This window comes from Perna viridis, chromosome 12, assembly GCF_037379345.1.
Source record: "Perna viridis isolate PV_CMFRI_1.1 ecotype Kerala chromosome 12, ASM3737934v1, whole genome shotgun sequence".
Classification (NCBI taxonomy): domain Eukaryota; kingdom Metazoa; phylum Mollusca; class Bivalvia; order Mytilida; family Mytilidae; genus Perna; species Perna viridis.
The window spans coordinates 10,036,004-10,057,513 of NC_142456.1; the positions used below are offsets into that span (position 1 = coordinate 10,036,004).

At 33.6% G+C, this 21,510-nt stretch overlaps 1 protein-coding gene and 1 long non-coding RNA gene across 9 annotated transcripts in view; both read left to right on the forward strand.

The window, feature by feature from the left end:
- Positions 1–5,361: 5,361 nt before the first annotated feature.
- On the forward strand, positions 5,362–8,040 carry LOC148601136 (uncharacterized). Its single transcript, XR_015917218.1, has 3 exons — positions 5,362–5,584; positions 6,675–6,813; positions 7,778–8,040. It is a non-coding gene; the product is annotated as an uncharacterized LOC148601136 (long non-coding RNA).
- Positions 8,041–15,477: 7,437 nt separating this feature from the next.
- Positions 15,478–21,510, forward strand: part of LOC148601137 (uncharacterized) — a 62,090-nt gene continuing 56,057 nt past the window's right edge. For 6 of the 8 annotated variants that reach the window (XM_088556155.1, XM_088556166.1, XM_088556169.1 and 3 more), the window contains exon 1: positions 15,478–15,653. The gene's annotated coding sequence lies outside the window, so the exon portion shown is untranslated. Of the gene's footprint in view, positions 15,654–15,790; positions 15,810–21,510 lie in introns of those variants that run through there. The other 2 variants (XM_088556160.1, XM_088556163.1) reach the window with 2 other exon arrangements.

A 21,510-nucleotide genomic window follows, 5' to 3' on the forward strand; every position in this document is an offset into this window, starting at 1 on the left:
TTTACGAAAGCTAATAATTTAGTTACGAAAACCATATTTTACAAAATGACAGAAAGACAAAATGATGGACACATGTAAAAAAGTATACCCTCCTACGAAGCGAGAATATAAAACATTAGACATGGCAAATACATATGTGCGGCTTCTATGGAATGGAAAACAAAACTCACATTTATATAAGGGCGGTTCATTGTGGGATAGAGATGCTCTTCCCAATCCCCAGCGATTCATCATATGCGTGATTTGAATATAGTTTACTTTACTCCGGCCCCTTCCAATGAGTCTCTATGATTCATTGTAAAGGGGCTCTGACACTATAACGAATTGACCGACGAACTGCAATTTTTTTAAACGCACAGTCAAGGTATATCAAGGGAACGTACAAATTCGTTAGGACTTCGTTTAACATGTGTTCATATTTGTTGTCATTCGGTTTTGTTTACAATCATAAAAATTCTTTATTAAGATTGGAGTCACGGAGTGACACGAATACTTATATGTTGTAGAAGCATGAAAATGTTTCGAAGTCGTGTCAGGGAAAGGATACTAGTAGGTCTCAGGAAAATATTAGTTATCGGGGAAGGTTAGGTTAACGGGACAACGCTGCAATCAAATTAAAACTTGAGGAACATCGTACCATAAAAAAAATAAAGGGTAATTTGGCTGAAATTTCGCTAACGGTTTCTGACAAAGAACACTTAAAATTGTCAGGTCATCAAAAGTTCATTGATTCTATATTAGTTGTTGGTGAAGAATGAACTAATCCATCGGTCAACCAGAAAAAAGGGAGGTTAAAACCGCGGTTATGGTCGAACTTAACGTAAGTTGGTGTATTTAGTGATCGATCCATTAGGTTCGTTTACAGAAAATTAGCCAATTAAGAGTAATAAACGCTTGGTCTCTGTTAGATACGTTTGATATACTTTGTGATTAGAACCTTATTTTGTAATGTAAATGGGAGTTGATAGACTAACCAACAAGCGTAGTTGAAGAGTTTAACAACATGCCAATGGTTGGAGTCAAGAGCAGGTGTCGAGACAACATACTAAAGAGTTAAGAGTAAAGAGTAGGAGTCGAGGTTTGGGTTAGGATAAAGAATTGTAGTAGGAGTCAAAAGTAGGAGCCAAGAGTCAGGTGTAAGTGTCTAGAGTCAAGAGTATGTGTCAAGAATGGGTGTAAAGAGGTAAAAGTAAAGAGTGAAAGAGGGGACTTGCAGTGATGATTTTAAACGTAATAGTCAATTATAATCATTTTGTTCATAGTTGTACAAAAATTATCTAAAACAGACGTCATTTCCAAGCTTAAAGATGTCCAGAATGCATAATGATCTTTACAAGAAGCGATAACTTGAAACTTCAACAAAGAAAAAGTCTCTCATATATCGTACTTCAACTGATCTAGCCAATCTGAGTGAAACTAGATGTATTCCTAGACCATCACAAGGATCGATTGAAGGATTGATTGATTGTTTGTGTTTAACGCCCGAGCAGCAATATTTCAGCTATATTCAGGCAATGAACATGAACATGAAATGGTGAAATGGAAAGTAGGATGGGACACAAGGATAATGGGGTTGACAAATTTTGATTGCCACTGGAAAAAAGGGGGAGGTGGGTAGGGTGGCGGAGCCCTATGATTTCTACTCCCGGACCGGGAGAATATCACAGAAGGGTTCTTTAACGTGCGAGGTACGTGGCATCTTTCCCAACACGTTGCACCACTATGGTTTGCGGTCAGGTTTTCCGTATTATGGCCTGACGACCCCAGCATGTAACATGCCAGAGTTACCCCATTCCATCACCTTGGGCACACAACCCAGTTGCTCTGTGGGCAGAGCGTCCTAGCCCCCGTCCAGAGTTCTGAGCACTATTTAGTCGCGTTTTACGACAAGCTTAGCACTGCTGCATGCCTCCGTACCTGCCCAGTGCAAGATAGTCTTACAGACACTGGAACCATGCAAAGTGGTTTATAGCACTACGATACTTTGATGACATGACTACATAATGACCCTTATACTCTGATGAACAGGCTACGTCTAGAACCTTATACTTTGATGAAAGGAATACGCAAAGACCCTTATACAAGGAGAAAGATGATATGGATCTTAGTTTTTACTAGCACTGCATATCAACCAAAATAAAAATTGTGGACAAGAAATGCAACCAAAATTCCTATTGGATCGTTTCCGGGGCCCATCTTTGGGGTCTCCTACGGAAGTCAAAGGTCAAGGCTCACTTCCAGTCAAGGGTCTCCTTCCGGTTCACGGCCACCAGATGTGACGTCATGCTCGAAAATGTACCCGAAAATTATAACTAAAAACAACAAATATACTACTTTTATTAGTCAATAGAACAATGCTCTATAGTTACAGTGCGATTTAAAACAAAAATCCAATACAATATTAAGAAAGTATCTGAATCTGAAATAGAAGTTTACTCAACAACATAAAATTCTTAAGTTTGAAGTTTGAAGTTAATTGTATAAAAGTTCTAAAGTCATGGTGTGACTTGTAAAATAATCCTTAAAACAAATAATAAACAAAACAGGAGATTCATCCAAAGTGCGTACAGACCTACAAGTATTTGTATTTAACAACTGTTTATAATTTGAAGTAAGTAAAAATGTATAATGTGTTGTAAAATTTTGAACCCTCCCTCTTTAAAAGAAGTATCAAACCTCAAAAATGGTAACAGAGGATTCTTAAAAAAACGTATACAGGTCTTAAGCAATAATATAGTTTTAAAGTTTATTGAACAAGATTTTTCATGTTACAATACGATGTTTACCGCAGACGGACCGCTTGACAGACAAAAAGATGGACGGACATACAATTGTAAACCATGTTTCGACCCATTTTCGACTCTAAATTCAATTATGTGTATTTCATATGTGGGTTGAGATAAACCCCGTACTCCTCCCTCCAACTCAACGATTACAATATAATATACAGGTACCACCTCCCATTTATCTATGATCATTTTTTCTAAGCACTTTTTCTGCTACTTTAACTCGTTGAGGCAAAATCTTTTTCTTTCTATTTTAGATTGTTTACATCTCTACAGCCTACTGACATACATATATAGGTGTTTTGGTGTACACCAAGGTTTCAGCATCCAAGGGATATTAAGAAAGTAGCGGTCACACTGACGGCTTACGAGTTCAATGCGAAAATATGTATTCCTACCCTCAACAAATCATCGCATAAATTAGCATATTTTTCAGTGCATAACATATCGGAAGTATTTAGGCTTCAGTAAAAATGGTTTTATATAGTATTTACTGTTCAGTTGAATTATAGCTGATTCTTTTATGGTCTTTTTAATAAGTTGTATTGATTCTTTCAAAGTAACTTAAAATGGGATTTTCGAATTTTCACTGAAAATCAGAACGAATTAGATAATTCAAGCAATTGCGACGAGAACGTCTTCAATTTGGTATTATTCGATCGATATATCAATATTTTTACATCACCGAGAGAGATTAGTTTTCAATTGTCCACAAGGCTACAAATCACTAATGTCACTTCCCACAGGCTCACTTCCCTCGTTTGTCTACCCCAGACTTCACTTTTTATGAGCAACTCGGCGGGTATTTCTAGAAAAGCAGAGGACTCTTACCCTACCGGTGCACCTGGTCCATGTTCCCAGTTTTTAGTTGAGTCCGAGTTGCTCATTTGCTTTTGTTACTTTGTATGTATGATTTTAGTTACTTTATGTTCTTTGTTGTGCATGTCTGTTTTTCATGTCTGGTCTTTGTCCCTGGATTACATTCTTTTGATTACCGCTATACAACCTTGGTTCCCTTGATTACTCCTCCAATGCTAATTTCACTAAGTTCAATGAGTAATGGAGCTTCTACCTTAAGTTTAATGTGAAGAAGACTACACCTAAAAGTTGAATGTATACACTAATAGTCCTGAAAACATTATGTGGGGTTTACTACCTTGCAGTGCGACACCGGCTCCTTGAAGACAATGAGCTAAAAATAGAATGGGAATTACCCTACATTTCAAAAAAGGGGTCTTCATGCAGAACTCATAAAAAATATTTAATTCAGTAAATCACAATGACCATTTTATGTAGAAATAAAGAAAATATAATTCCCTGTCAAACCCAAGCTCACTTGGGCAAATTTAATGTGCACTTCTTCCACAGCAACACAACACAAGTGCACTAAAACTTTGTAGGACTATTTTTGAGTATGTTTTAAAATATCATTGGTTAAATTAGAGGTATGTAATATCACCCCATCACCTATAAAACATGTTGCAGTTTGAAGCAATAATTATGTTCATTGACTGCACACTTACATTGTACTTAATACACATTCTGGGCGTTTAGTATTAAAATATTGATGAAATCAACATAATTATCTGCTTAATTTGGACACTTGGCTTATGTGTGTGTGTGTGTGTGTCATTCAAATACGACACAGTAAAAACTTGCTGTTGCATGAAGCAGCACATTTACATAGGGTAACAGCTTTCAAATGAGCCCCGTGCAGGTCCGGGTGTCAAAAGAATAAGCCTGCAGCAGTGCTTAGCTTGTCATAAAAGGCGACTAAATAGTGCTCAGAAACCTAGCCGGGGGCTAGGCGCTCTGCCCACAGAGCAACTGGGATGTGTGCCCCAGGTGGTGGAATGGGGTACCCCTGGTGTGTTACAAGCTGGGGTTGTCAGGCTATAATACGGAAAACCTGACCGCAAACCATAGTGGTGCACAGTGTTGGGAAAGATGCCACGTTCCTCGCACGTTAAAGAACCCTGCTGTGGTATTCGATAGGAGTAGGAACCTTTGCACTCCGCCACAGGAGGCTAAATTGCCCGACCCTACCCATCCCTCCCTTTCATCATGTGGCAATCAAAATGTGTCGACCCTATTATCCTTGTGTCCCATCCCATTTTATTTTATTTCATGTTCATTTTATCATCCATTTCATGTTCATCTTCTGAATATAGCTGAAATATTGCTGTTCGGACGTTAAACCCCAACAATCAATCAATCAAATGGGCCCCAAGTAATATTTTGACTTTGTCATCTTCAATAAGAGGAAAAATGTAATTTTAACATTTCAGTTGTAATTGGCATTTGTTTTAAATTAGATTTTGTTTCAAATAGATCATCCCAACAAAGCAACAGAGACATTTAGATATTTTGTAAACAGTTGAAAGACGCAGATTCTATATTTATGACTATCCAAAATGAGTACTTCGGACCCACCCTAATCGGTAAACAATAATAAATTTATCATTCTTTAAGTGTGCGTCAAATAAGTAAAACACAAACGTATTGAAGTTGTTTATCAAAAGTAAATATATATTTGATTAACTTCACAAAATCTTTGTGTTTTCTTATCAAATTCAAACAAAACAAATCCTTTCATAATATAATTCCCATGTGAAATTCAGTCCATATTACGTAGACACTGAACATTTCGATGACTGAGTTTAGCTCATAGATATTGCGAACACATTACATATTCTAAGTGAGGATAATGCAAAAGTTTCTTGTAATTTGTATTCTTTCTTTTCTCATCATTATTACCACCGACTATGGAAATGCTGAACTGATAAGCAACGATAAAGGTAAGTGAAAACTTATGATAGATTAATCCCTAAAATTCAAAGCAACAATTCAAAACGTCTGTCTTGAGAGAAGTAAAATGCCTTGGTATATCCGTCCGCCCGTTAATGCGTAGGTCCACATTTCTAGTAATAACTCTAAAATGCTAGACTTTCAATATGGTTTTGTACAATCTCTACTTTTTGTAGACTGGTATTTCTTTAAGGAATTAAAAAATCATAAAAGTTTTATTTGTGATTTAGCTCCCTTGGTGTGTAAATAATGTTTTGCGTCATTTTTAATAAATGACACTTTGATTCGGACTTATCTCTGTATTATAGCCTACAAAAAACAAAGCAGTCGTATGTGTGTTTTCATGTCATAAAATAGGCTGACGTAAATAATGTTCCATTGAAGAAATCCTCCTTTCGCTTTCCAATCGTCAGATTGTTTACTTGAATCATTACAAATGGTTGTGCGTAGCGTGTGTTTTATCGCAGCATCTTAACATTATCATTACATCTTAGCTGTAGTTGATCCCGACTTTCCAATGGTCTAAGATTATTACTTTAAGTATTTTTATTTGAATCACCACTGAGGGTTGAGCGTATCATGTGTTTTGTTCCAGCATCTTAATATTATCGTTACATCTTAGCTGTAGTTGACCCCAGACTCGGGTTTTTGTCAAGATACCAGGTTAGTAGAGCGGACCCTAAATAGTCTAAGTCACACTAAGCTCTGCCATGTAAATTCTTGGTTCGTCGCGCTAGATTAAACTAAAATAGCATTTTTGGGACCGGCGCCACTTGATGTTTCTATTTCAAACCCTAAATTGTCACTTGAAATATCGGAAAATCTTCCTGGTATTTGCTATATTTCCGATAAACGAGCCTGTTAGCAGAATCTATTGTGAATTTCTTGAAGAAAAGAATTAAAATTGTAAAAAAAAACCTGGGTTATCTAAAAGCATACTTAGAAAAGTTAACTAGATTTTATCATTTTTTCATTCCGCCTTTTATTTTTGTGATTTGCTTTTTTAGTTTTTACTGGTTATGTCCCTTTTTAGTATATCAATATTCTTTTAAATGTGATTCCCATTTATTTTTCTTTCAGCATTGGAGATCGTCCGTCAAACAGTACAGAGATTTAAGACAACAGACTCTTCCTTGACTGCTGATAGCTGTTTCTCGTGGTGTGCCAAAAGAATTAAGTTTGATCCTACTGGACAACTTTGTACACAAGTTTGTAATGAGTAAGTTAACTAACTTAGTGTTAAGCTGGAAAAATAATTCATTGCGCAAAGCATTTATCTCCGAATTTTTTTATAATTAGATCAGAAAGTGTTTTACAGTCAGGGGTTTTCAACTGATTTGAAGTTATATTTCATTTGTTTAATTTTAACCTGATTTTATACGCATTGATCGACCTACAATAATTATAAACTCTTTGTTTTAAGCTTCAAAACTTGAAATTTTAAAATGGAACGAAAAGGTCTCCGTATGTAAAAGCAAGCCACAGAGTTCCGTTGATACAATTTCTTTTCCCATTAACATAATAACAATAGACAAAGCGGTTGAAGCTACGTGTAATTCAAAATAACAAAAAAATATAGAAAAAAAGGAAAAAATATGACAAAACCTAAAATTAAAAGTTCACCTAAGAACCATGAAGAGAGTGTGATTTCCTTATTTTTGTTTTATTTTATTTTATTTTTTTTTTGTTTTTTTGTTTTTTGTTTTTTGTTTTGTTTTGTTTTGTTTTGTTTTTTTTGTTTTTTGTTTTTTTTTTTTGTCAACGTTCATAACAGTGTATATTCACCCAGTATGTCCGTTCGTTGATATGTATACATGTCTAAATCAACAAACTAAAAAATGTAACAAGTTGAGAATGAAAATAACCGATACTGGTTATATGTATAAATGTACATGTACATTGATCTGAAACAAAAAATAAATATTCCCAACATTTTCCCAATCTTAGTTACAACTCTTGTTGGTAGTTTCTATCATAAGTGTGACTTTCTGAACGATTTTAAGCTGTTGGGTAAATTGTATAGCATTTTGACTAATCGCCTTGTTCTTTAATTGCATGGTTCTTACTTGAAGCAGAACTCAAATTGGATTTTGGAACATATTCCGTTACTCCAGTGTGAAACAGTATCTTCCGTAATGATTTTTCTATAATATTTCATTTTCTATTATTGTTTTTTTTTTCAGCGAGTTTCCTGCAATAACTACATCGACATGAAAAAAGTCAGTCACGATAAAACTTGTAACTATAGAGTGCCTTTAAAGGCAGTACCTTTGAATCGACGACATGGTGGAATTCCCCGGATATGGGATTTTAACCAAAGATTTTAATTTTGTAAAAACAATTCATCAATATCAATGGGACATACACATGAATTTGCGCTAAATAGCCCAAGTTTCAGTTTAAAGAAGCCTTTGTCTGAATAAAAATTTCATCGAGATTATAACAATTTCTAGGTCACATTTATTCTTGCTGTAAATATTCTGCAACCATTAAGTTTTAGGGGGGGGTCTAGCAGAACTAGTTCAATCCCTGGACGAGTCGCACACAAGACTTTAGTAAAATTGGTGTCACTGCTTCTTGTCAAGCATATAGGATTTAGATTGACGACTTCAGAATTATATTCCCAGATGGGCGACACGCCTACATTGTGTACCTACGAGAGGTTGCTTCTGTGAGCCAGCACCAAAAATTCGTTTCGGAGTGCGTATCCAATTTGTACAAAGCAGTTACTGTTTGATTGAGTAATTGTTCATGTCCTACTAACCATGAAATAATTATCTGCCAAAGAACGTAAAACCACAATCAATCAATCAATCAACAAATCAATTGAGCAGTTTTCAACACATGTAAATGTGCTTCAGTCAAATGTAATCTCAATTCTAGTATTTCTCAAAAAAGTTATTTAGAAACATTTTTTTAAAATATAAAGTCTTGTGCTGGGTCAAGAAGGCAATGGGTAGAATATTATAAATATCGCTATTCTTTTAAAACAGCTACATATTACATGTACGTGTAAAGAAAGAAATTGAGACGGCGTCGTGCATAATATGCTGATTAATTTTTACGATAGCCACTAGTTTGTTTTTTGGTAAGTATTTATCTTAAGAACCATTACACTTGGTATCAATTTATATTGGAAAATAGCAAAAGTTGTCATTCTCGGTGAAAACTTGTCAAATATGACGTTATTGTTGCTAATATACAACTGTGTAGATAAACAGTGTCCCAGTCTTGTTTGCAACAATTAACTGCGAAGTTTCTGTGTTGAAAGAAATTGCTTTCGATTCTTTCATTCCATGATTACTAGAGTCCAGGATTTGACGACATTTCCTCCCATCTGATGAAATTATACAGACAGCATTTGAATCTAATGCGGCGACATAAATATTTCCATATCCGTCCGTGGATATGTTTGTTGGTCCTTCCATATCAGGAAATGTACACCTCCAAACTTCATTACCAATCCCATAACCCCCGCATTAGAGGAAAACGCGTTACCACTAGATGAGCGAGGTGGTTCGTTAATACAAAAATTAATTGCAGGTTGAACAAAAGTGTCTTTTTGACCTAATCTCACGTATTACACATGCACAAGACTTTAACGATAAAATGGAATTATAAATATTATTTAGAAATTTTAATCGAAGTCTGAAGAATGAATATGTACGTAGGTTATGTAACAGTGGTCAAATAGAGGACGAACTCCTTTTTCTGTTGAATTGAAGCAAAACTTGGAATTTGTGCTAGATCCAATAGATACGACCATTTTCTTACCAAAGCAGGCTAAACCTAGCAATGGTGGATTGTACGGGACTTTGTAACACCTTTTGCCTTTTGCAGCCTTGCTAAATAAATTAATCCCAGTACATCTCGCATGGCTAGCTGAAGCACATTCACTGCAACATGGTTCTTGGTGTTTCCCGCAGAACAATTCAAGCAGTTCTCCGTGAATGTTACACGATTTACTTGAGAAGAATATAAACGCAGGAACACTGACGAAAGATTCAAGTGTCAGTACTATACGTGCTGTCGTGATGACTTTGATGCTTCGTGGTACTCGGAGCAATTCATGCATAGTCCTTCTTCACAATTCGGACACCAAACCACGGAGTCATGCTTAAGACCTCGACTGTCACATGGTCCACGCACCAGATTCATGGCAACTCATTAGCTTAGATCTAAAAAAAAAAAAAAAAGACATACATGTGTTGAGTGTTACGTTTTCGAATCATTGAAAATATTATTGAAAAAGAGTAGGGCTGTTATGCAAATTTTGTTGAGTTAAATAAATAGATGATAAAGTTAATTTTATATCAATTGTAAAGTAAACCAGATTAAAAGTTTGTTTAAAAATCTCGAATTTAATTATGAAGATGTTCGGAAGTGTTCTGATATTCATTCCATTCTGACTCAATTTTAGATATACATGCATTAGAGGTATTATCTTCTTTTTTAGTATGTTAGCAGAAATAAACCCCGTGCAACACCCCCTCCCCAATATGATTACCAGATACCATTATACTTCCTATATACGAATCAAATTGTCGCTAAAAAGGCATTTTGGTCATTTATCATTTTTCGTCGAGGTATAAATTTATACATAAAAATGATTCTTCAAATTTCACGATCTACCGAACGAGAAAAATCTAAATATAAAGATGTCATCATATACCCCAATGTTTCAGTCATCATATACCCCAATGTTTCAGTCGTCATAAAGCCCAATGTTTCAGTCATCATATACACCAATGTTTCGGTCGTCATATACCCCAATGTTTCAGTCATCATATAGCCCAATGTTTCAGTCGTCATATACCCCAATGTTTCAGTCGTCATAGAGCTCAATTTCTCGGTCGTCATATAGCCCAATGACTCAGTCGTCATATAGCTCAATGTCTCAGTTATCGTATATCCCAATGTCTCAGTCATCATATAGTCTAATGTCTCAGTTGTTATATATCCAAATGTCTCAGTCATCATATAGCTCAATATCTCATTCGTCATATAGCCCAATATCTCAGTTATCATAGAGCTCAATGTCTCGGTCGTCATATAGCTCAATGTCTAAGTCACCGTATAGCTCAATGTCTCTGTCACCATATAGCTCAATGTCTCTGTCATCATATAGCTCAATGTCTGTTTTAAAAGTATTTTATTCATAAATCATGAATATTACTGGATAGCAGGCTAGGCCTATAAATATTCTCTCAATACAAGGCATTTACATGATGGCATAATGTATAACATAGTAGTCATTTAGAAAAGAATACATCGAAAGAAAGATAACTCTGTTTCTTTTGAAAGTTGACTAATAATTTTATCATCTGTTATGGTAAGATATGGTAATCTAATAAAAAGACTTAACATATTTATTTTAAAACACAAGTATAGCTTATTCACATTTGCGGTGACTTTCAATATGTCAGATGCTAGAGGTTAGGATGGCACAAAGTAAGAAAACAGCTTGCCAGACAACCTCTAGTACTGCTGGAATACCCGACAGCTTGTCTCGCAATCAGATTTTTTTTTTTACGAAAGTCCGCAATAGGACTTTCTAGTCTCCGTACCCTTGTTGATAGAGCTAAAAATTCTTGTCTTATATACTCAAACTTTTGATCAATGCTGTTTTCCATATTTTTCTTACTTGACCTCGTACTTGTTATTATACTGTGTATTATACTCAAAAACTGCATTAGCATCAAAGTTACCCTCTTGGGTAGCGATTTTCCTACTTTCCTCCAGAAGGCGTGACGTATATTAGGGGGGCATTTTAACCTAGTTACTACCATATATAGTATTGGTTCGTTATAAGGTCGAAAAGTCAGCGCTTTATGAACGAATGCTATAAAATACTATAAAGTCCAAAGTCCAATTTCATTGAAGTGAGTTTTTTTAATAGGCATAATTATTTCAGCTCAATTTTAACGTTGTGAAAAATGGGTATCTAGAACTCCCATTTCACAGAAAAATCCAGTATGGAAGTTAATATATTCGCGTATGCGGAAAAAAAATGGTCCATAAATCACTTTATAACTTTCCAAAATCAATATTTTTTCCGGGAGCAAAATAACAATCCCTTCATGTAATGTAACGTGACCATAAATGAATGAAGTTTCAATTACATGTATTTGAAAGTATTTAGATTTAAAAAAATCTCCAAAAATATGGGGTTTTTTTTTAAATGCTTTTTATTACATTTCAGATACATTGCAATTTAATGATAAATTGATATTTCTGATATCGTTTTCTTGAGGTATTTATGTAAGCTGGTATGACAAGATTGATCAAACAATATGAGAATAAATTGAAGAAAATATATTACATATAATTATTATTTGAACAATTATAATAATAAGTGTTGATTCGTTATATATTTTAAATTATGTTTTTGAAAATAGTACATTGACAAACATCAAAATAAGTTGATTACACCTTTAATCATTTGATATCTGTTAAACAGTTTTTTTCTGTCTTTGTTTAATCTCTAAATCCACTTTCAACAGTCATTATTTTTTTCTCTCGCAGTACCCTGAGGTCATATTAAGACACCCCTTTAACAACATTACTTGAAATTAGAAATGGTTTGAAAGTAATTAAGAAAAATATTTAAAAAAGTGTGTTTTAATAGTGGAATTATTTTTTTTCTATTTTTTAAAGGGATCACTTTTAAGAAAAAAAAATCATTTGCAATCTGATATATTTGTGTAATTAAAATGTAACTTTTGTCATGAATTGTGGTCTTTCAAAGAATAAAATATTTGAAAAGTAATTAAATTCAATTTTCAAAAGTATTCGCAAAAAAATCAAATACATTTTAAAAATCAAAGCAATTGCAATATAATGTATTTGTTAAAAATTCTAAATTGAAAGTATTTCTTACTTTTAGAAGTATTTGAATCCATCCCTGATACCTACCTGGGAAATTGATCTCGTGTAATTAAACTTTACAACTGAAAAATAATCACATTTAAGTTCACTACATGTAAACTCAGTATTGCCAAAATCTTCAGTCAAAATGTCTAATTTGGAAATAAAAAATGGTGTCATCCTGGTTGCCCACTTTTAATTAATGGTTTAAATTTACATAATGGGTTGTGTTGTTTTAGCATTTAAAGTTCGTTTCTGAAATGTAGGTAAATTTTTTCCTGTATTTCACCTGTAAGATCTGACAAAGAATATTATGTTCAACCTTTAAATTAAGAGGAATATGCATCTCCATAGGTACATGTTGTAGAGGGTACAAATACATGTACAAATAGTACACAAAATGCATTATGTGTAAATAAGAGCTTTAAACAATAATGATAGAAAAAAATACAAATATAAATAAATAAATAATACGAAAATATGATAATCACAAATATGCATTATATATGCACTATTTTACTATACAGTACTAAGCATTTTGTAAATTGGAGACTTACATGTACGATGGAGAAGAACAGTCATGCAAGTCTTGTACAGTCAGATTGTTCACAGACGTTTTTTGTAATGTTGTACTGAGTGGAGAACTGGACCACATACACGAGATGAATCCTCAGAAAATGGAAAGACTGATCCTCAGAGCTGCATTCAAGAGGAAAGCGATTGACATGGCATCAGAGCTTCGATCAAAGATCATCAATGCTGGTGAATAAAATTTATCTTGATTTATTTAAAAAAAAAAAACGGGGTGGGATACAAGGATAGTAGGGTAAATAAATATTGATTGCCACTGGAAATAGGGAGTGGTGGGTAGGGTCGGGTAATTTAGCATCTTGTGGCGGAGCACAAAGTTTCCTACTCCGATTGAATACCACACAGGGCTCTGTAACGTGCAAGGACCGTGCAGTACTGGTATGATTAATCTGTATTGAGAAATGTCTGAAAAATCTGTCTAAAAATGTAAAACAATTTCTTCATGACGTATTTGTTGATGATTGGAAATCACAAATATTTGAGTCGCTTAAATGTATAAACTATATAATTTATAAATCTGATTTTTGTTTTGAAAAAAAAAAAAATTTGAAAAAAAAAATAATGTCTTACTGTGCTGCCGTCAGATGTGATGTATAATCTTATTAAGTTCAGATATTGCCTATTGAGGCTGGTAGATTTTTTTAGTATCAATAAAGCTGAAAGAATTTGTGATCTGTGTAATAAACAAGAACTGGGCGATGAGTTCCATTATATTTTTAACTGTAACTTTTTAAGGAAGTAAGGACACAAATTTATACCTGTTCACATCTATAATAAGAGAAATATTGTTAGTTTGTCAGATTTAATGAATAGTCACGATAAATATATACTAGTCGGGTTGGCGATATGGATGTCATCCATGGTCAGTTTGACAGATTGGGTTTTAGGTGAGAGTGTAAAGAGGGTTGCTGTTGTTTTCTCTCTGTTGATGGTAACACACCACTCATTGGCCCATTTGACTACCATATCTAATGTTGTTTGTATCCTGTACCTTGAAGTAGTTGCATACTCTTCAGAGGACAAGATCATCTGCGTAGAGTGCTGATTGTACACCGTTTGGTAGCTCTTGAACTAGGTCATTCATATAGGGTATGAAGAGAGTCGGATGCAATATTCCTCCCTGTAGTTCACCCTGTTTTAGAAGTATTTTTCGGCCATCTTTCCCATCTACGAGTATTCTTGCCCCTCTATTGTACAGACATGAGTTGGTCCATTTGTACATTCTTCCACTTACTCCAAATCTAAGAAGTTTCACAAGAAGGCCATCTTTCCAAACTTTGTCAAATGCTATCTGAAGATCTATGTAGACAGCTAGCGTTACTTTCTTTGATTGAAATGCATCATCGACTTCTTGAGATAGATGTGTTATCTGATCTTCTGTGCTCTCGTACTAGCTGTCTAAACCAGCTTGTTCATGACCAAGAATGTTCTCCGATTCCAAGTATGTATGTGGGCGCTTGTTGATTATACGCTCCATTAATTTGCAGCAACTGCTTGTTTGGGCTAATTGGGCGGTAGCTTGAGGCTTACGACTTGTTCTTTCCCCTCTTCAGTATTGGTATCATTATGGCTTCTTTCCAACATTGAGGGGCTTGACCCTGTCTCCAGCTCAGGTTGAGAATCTCTAGCAAAGTTGTTAATGCTAAGGTGACAAGGTGTTGAAGCATTTTATGGGTGATGTTATTTGGACCTGTGCCTTTTTTTTTTCATTTTCATTTTTCTGATGACTGCCTTCATCTCAAACATAGTGATATCTCTCTCCATAAGTTCATGTGTTGGCACCTTTGATCTTTTTCTCAATTCAGTTCTTACTTCTTTTTTCCGTGATGGTGATATATCAGTGTTGCTTTCTTTCTCATAGCCTTTAGAGAATTCATTTGCTGCCGCTTTTCCCATGGTTGTTTCTCCTTCAACTTCTAGCGTGATCTTTTCACCTTTGCTTCCCTCATCATTCTGTGCTTTTGTCAAGTTCCAAAGCTTTTTCCATACCCATAGATGATGTTTTCGCCACCCTTTCCTTTGACATTCAATCTTTGTCATCAAATTAAAAAAAATAGCAAATGAAATTACTACAATTAAATTGGCACTATAAGAATCATATTTTATCATTTTGTCAATCGTTCGTAGGAATGTCCAAAATGCTGGTTATATTATTACTTTGAAAAGATGTCAAGAAAGTAAATAGCGTGGTTACGATACTTATGATATTTATCATATCTAAATATGACATTTTTACTTTTCCATCAATTTATCTATTTTATTTGAAGTACAAATTACATCAGGATTGATCGCTTTTAACGCTTAATATATTTTTAAATTGTCGTTTAGCTTTCCGCCAAGTCGAACTAAACATAAACCCACGGGAGCCCCACAATGCAATACACAATCCGAGTGTCTCCGTCGCTTAGACGTTTGAGTCCTTTGCATAAAATGTCCTACATCTCGGGAACAGTACAAACATTCAAATGACCAAAGTCGCACCTTGTCAAAATTATGTCGTGAGTCAACTAGACATCTGTCTTCCGGACATTTAAACGAAAATATGCATCAAAGGAGATAATCAAACTAACAGATTTGTGCATCTATGGCATTTTGAATCAGGTGAGAAACAAATTTCTCGTATGCCACTTTAATGTATCGCATAATCTCACAGGAAATCGATGCTTTGTCTGACGCGGAAATGTTGATTGTTTTGATTTTAAAAATGACATAAATAACTCGAATATTTGACAATCAGTAAGCTGTCATAAACTCCTGGTATGATAATAGGATTAGCTGAAAAAGGCGGTATTTAGTTTTATGCATCATTTTTTATAAAACATTTAATTTACATGTCTGCAAGTCATTAAAGATGCCGTATCATATACTTATTACAGCATTTTTTTTACCAAAGCCCCCATTAACTTTGCTTCCCTATTCCTGTTTGCAGTCTCTGTTCATGAGTATTAAAAACTGAAAGGCTTTTATTGTTAGAAAAATAAAAATAAAATTATAACTCAGTTTCATCAGTGCATTGTACATATGAATGAGCAGTCTCCATGTTTATCATTATATATGTATAGTGCAGTTTTAACAAATAAATATATTACTTTAAGATAAACATATAATTTTCGGAGGGTCAGCTTGGGTCTTAGAAATTCCTTTGCATGAGCATACCATACAATGTACATGTATAAAAATATGATATCTGGTATAATTGACAGAGAAACAGTCATCCACCAAAAGCCAAACAACAAACATTTTAACTTCTGTTTCATTCCAGCAAATAACAATATCCTGTTGTTCATGTACTTGTAGATGTACAATTTATATAGATTTTCAAGAATGACTGAAAATGAAAAAAAAAAACTACATTTTGTAGAACTGACAAATATTGTACTACAGTTTGTAAATGCAAGTGGTCCATTTGTGTACACATAAATGTATGTATGCACCATGTACACATTGTACAGAACAATGTAAATGTACACATGTACATGTACCAGTATACATATAAAAAGATCATAACAATATTCAAAAATTTTCTACAATTTGTAATAAATACTGACACTTGAAAACTAATTTCTTCTTTAAGTAACTGGAATAATTTTTCATAAATTTTGTTACTAAACATGCTATAGGTCATATTATAAGTCCATTTAACATTGTTGACATTAAAGGTGTTGGGAATAATAATGATTAATGGGAAATCTTACAGGTAAACAGGTCTTGCATTCAAAACAATTATTTGAATTTAGTTAAAAATTTAAACTACATTTGTACTTGTAAATCATGTAGATGTACATTTTGTACATATTTTGTATTTAAAGGCCTTCTTTACAAGTAAATTTACATATAGATGTATGTACCAGCACATGCAGACATTTACATGAAGAATAAAGAGATCATAACTTAGCTACTTACTTGTGTTCTTGAATGGATAAAAAATGAATATACATGTACATCTATAATGATTATGTTCCAAGAAATGAATGAAAAACGAAGTACAGTGTTTGATTCCAATACAAAGTTAATGTACAATTTAAGTACTTGTGTTCTGAATCAATTTATATTGATTGTTTAAATTATTCATCAAATTGCAAAAATAGGGGTAAGATGAAAGGACCTGGATCAAATTCAAACATATCTAAATACAAGCATGTTGTAAACTCTTTGACTTGAATTCACTATTCTGATTATGAATGGCAACCAATTTATTTTCAAAATACCACACAAAATTCGTGTCATATGACTGGTGTCATAACAGTGCACTAGTTTGTGTAATATTCAGGTCTGTTGTCAGTTTACATGGAACACAAACCACTCTGATTTCTCTTAATTTTCAAGTTGAAATTCCATTCAGGGAACTCCAGGTTGTAACTGTCAATTCATTCAAACTTGAGCCTCAGTCTTTGAAATCAATCTTGCCCTTATGTACATGTACAATGTTAATGAACATTTCATTTATACAATGTATACAAAATGTATGTATGGTGAACCCAAAATCATACAAGGCCACATTGATCATGCAAGTTACTCTTTTACACATTGTCTTACATGAAATTGACTATGGTTTTTATTTTTTAACATACCCATAACTTATCAATTAATACATTCAGAGATACTGCCTTCATCACCCCTGTTGGTTACAATAGCACAATTATGTCTCCTCGAAATTCAGCCATATCTTTACCCCAACATGCAACCCAGAGGAAAATACAGAAACGGTCACGATTGGTGGGTAATAAAAAAAGATATTTTCATGAAAAAATTGTCCGAACAGTAAGGAACCGAAAGTATTGAATTTGAAAGCTAGCAGCCCATATATGTATTTTATGGAATACTTAAGGCTTATGGTTGCTATTGAAAAATTGATGTTTGAAAAAGTATCCCCCTTTTTAACCTTAATTTACGGACAGAAACGCTGCATGACATGGTGGTTTTCATTCAAAATTTAAAAGCTGTATGGGTGTATTTTAGCAACATTGCATTAGATTTGAGAAATTTCGCCTGGATCTATTTTTAGATTTTAGTGGAAGTGAGGACCCTCCATACAGAAATAGCATCGTGAATAATCACGCTCTTGTATCCTGTTCCATTCATTTTTTTTTTATCATCGTGAACCATGAAATGAAATGCTTTTCCTTTGTTATGCCCAAATTGCTCTCACACACGATTTCCAGGTGATAGGTGTTCAATCTTGCATGTAATTATGCTGTATATTATGTCAATTAGATGTTTCTGTGTTATTAACAACACCTTAGACTTGGATTTTGACAAATAACATGGTTAAGATCAAACCTGAGGGTATGTATGTACACCTTTCATAGAATCTACAATGTGCAGGGTATATAGAGGTCTATGTAGCTATGTTGATCGCTGGACTAGGGTCTTTAGGGCTATTTTCTATTTTATATTGGATATTTAATCGAGACAATAAGAATATTTTGGGAACATGGGGATCATTGGGTAAGGGTGTACATGTTGATGTTCGATGAAATATGTCTTAGTTTGCTCAGTCAGTAAGGGATGTCTATAACTTTAAAATTAACTGGAGAGAAATTCAAAGGAACAGAAAAAGAGTCAAAGAGTTATTAATCAAGGGAACCCAGATATGAGCAGAATTCAAAAGAATATAATATAAGAATAAAGACTAGACAATTAAAACAAACATAATCTCTATAATTTTGCACAAATTGGTTACATTGGGGTACATGTAGCTGAACAGTTGTTTAGAAATGCAAGTGTCTGCATTTTAATATTTAAATGACATTTTCTCTGCTCAGTTAGGACTGGAAGATTAACAGATGGATTTTGAGATAGTGAGAGACTATTGGTTTTGCATTTCAATACATGTAGTTGTGATGAGATATACCAGTTATAATGAACTTGGAATTTGGAATGTGGAAGTCTGTATTTAAAAAAATATTATTACACATATCAGGTCAAACAGTTTGGAATGTGCAGATCTAATGGTTGGAATGATCAATACAATTTAGATTGTGTCATTCCAACAATTAAGTTACAGTGCAGTTAGTATACATGTATGTGCAAATCTGAAGACATGTAGTTGAATTGCACACATACTTGGATACTTGTTCATTTTGTACATGCAGAACATGTAGAAGTACAGATACATGTATGTTGTAGAGTGCCCAGCTTTCACTGGAGATTAACTGTTTAAATGATTCACATTTAGAATTGTATATATACATGTACATGTATGTCCAAGCCTTTCATGTAGACTATACATGTATAATAATAGTCTGTGATTTTACTTAAATTTGCTTCTTATACATTTTACATGGATGTTAACTGACTTGTATATCCAGATATTTGAAATATTTGGAGTCATACTGAACCTTTGACAGCCTCTCATGTTACACTTGAAATGCATCAGCTGTACAGCAAAGACTATACCTTTGGTAATAACACTTGTAAATGTTCTTCACAGGACCCCTCATCTTTAACCTTATCAAAAGTAGCTGAGATGAATGAGGTTTTAATCTAATAAATTGCTCCTTTTTGTAATTTAATAAATTATATCTATAAGCCACCCATTGAGTGCTTTCTCACATGTGGGGTTTTCAAATATTATTCGTGAATGCATGAATTTTCTCTTGATTGTTACATGAATCCAATATTTTCCAGTTGATTTTTTATTTCATTTTCCTAGAGGGTCAAATTAGTAAACTGCAGGTAGTGGAAACTGAAAATCAAGTAATAAATTTAATAAATTTAGCTAATACCTATATATATATATATATATATATATCTATCTATATGTATAGCCAGATTGACATTCATTGTAAGGGAAATCTCTACTTCCTTGCTTATAGTGTTCTAAAATGTGAAAGAAGTGGGAGAGTCTTCACAACCTACTACATGTATGTATAGGTGTGCATAGACATACAAAAGTAACATTTTTTTACTGTTTTTTTTCTAAATATTCATGACTATAAATTTGAAGTTTTAATCTAATATATGCACATTTGGATATATGAAAGAACATTGTATTTGATAAGTGTACATCTGTACAATGTACATGTAAGGGAAATGACTCTTTAAATACTTGTCCAATGTCCATTTCCTCATACATCTACATGCGTACAACGATATGATCAGAACTATCTTATCTCTTATTAAGAAATTTTGTGCAGGCTTAACTTTAAATAGATCTCTTAATTTATCTTTTGATTAGATCATAAGTTGATTTCAAATTCATGAAATTCTTCGTTATTTTTTTTTTACTGTTTTTGTTTCTATAAAGAAGTATTTTGCCGCATGAAGATTTTGAACTTTCATTGCATGACTTTATGGAATGCTTTCACTTTGCCAAAATATCTTTGAAAGATGTAAAAACAAATACATGTAGCAAGTTTTATAATTAATGGTATTAAAATGAACAAATTATCACAGTTACACAAACTCTTTCAGGTATTTATTTATTAGCAATACCTATACTTTGTACATACAACATGTATACACAGGTACATGTACATTGTACACATACCATCACCTGTCCAGTAAGAGATTTAATGTGTGTACGTAAAAAAGGACTAGAACCAGAAAGGCCCATTCTTAACATTGGGCAAACAAATATAATGATGATGCTACATATATATATTGTAAATGACATTTGTACTTTTTGGTTTCAAAATTAGTTGCAGTTAGAGTCACAATTTATTGTTAAACATTTATTTAAGACATTAATTTACAATTGTACATGTGTTACATACATGTAGTGCCAGTATTTTCCAAAAGTTGGCAGAGGAGGCATCAATTAATTGGGAGTAGGGAGCACTACACTCATATAACCCACTCTATTTTAGTAAAACCTAGCTGTGGATAAATGTATATGATGTGATTATTGAATACTTGTACATGTATAATTCAGATAAAATTACTGTTTTAAAGTGATGAGAAGACCCTTCATTCTGCGACATTTGCCCACTCAGTCACATTTATTAGTACAAATGTACTTTCACATCTACATTGTTGACCAAGATGTGGGTTACAAAGCTTGGCTGTGCCATTTGATGGACACAAATGATAAGTTTGAGTGTTTATCTAACTTTTTGTTTTTTGTTTTTGTTTTATTTTGTTTTAAACTCAGGAGAATATTGTCAGTTTGTTGTTTCCATGATAATGATTTTGTTTTGTTTTGATTGAAGTAAACATTTAGACATCTACTTGTGGATCATCATTTTTCCCACAGAATTTTAACCTAGAAAATGTAATGCTTATACATGTAAATAGGTACCCCTTTAGGAAATGGAAAAAAAATGAAACCTGATAGTGATTTAATTATTCATGAATGTACAAACTGCATAAGGTATTTTAAAATTTTGCTTATGTGAGTATTTGGTTTGTAAATGATACATGTACATGTATTTCCATAGGATCATCTCCTTTAGCAGCCATTCATGGTTTTACAATGTGTTTGGAATGTCACTGTGATTTACCATTACATTTTATG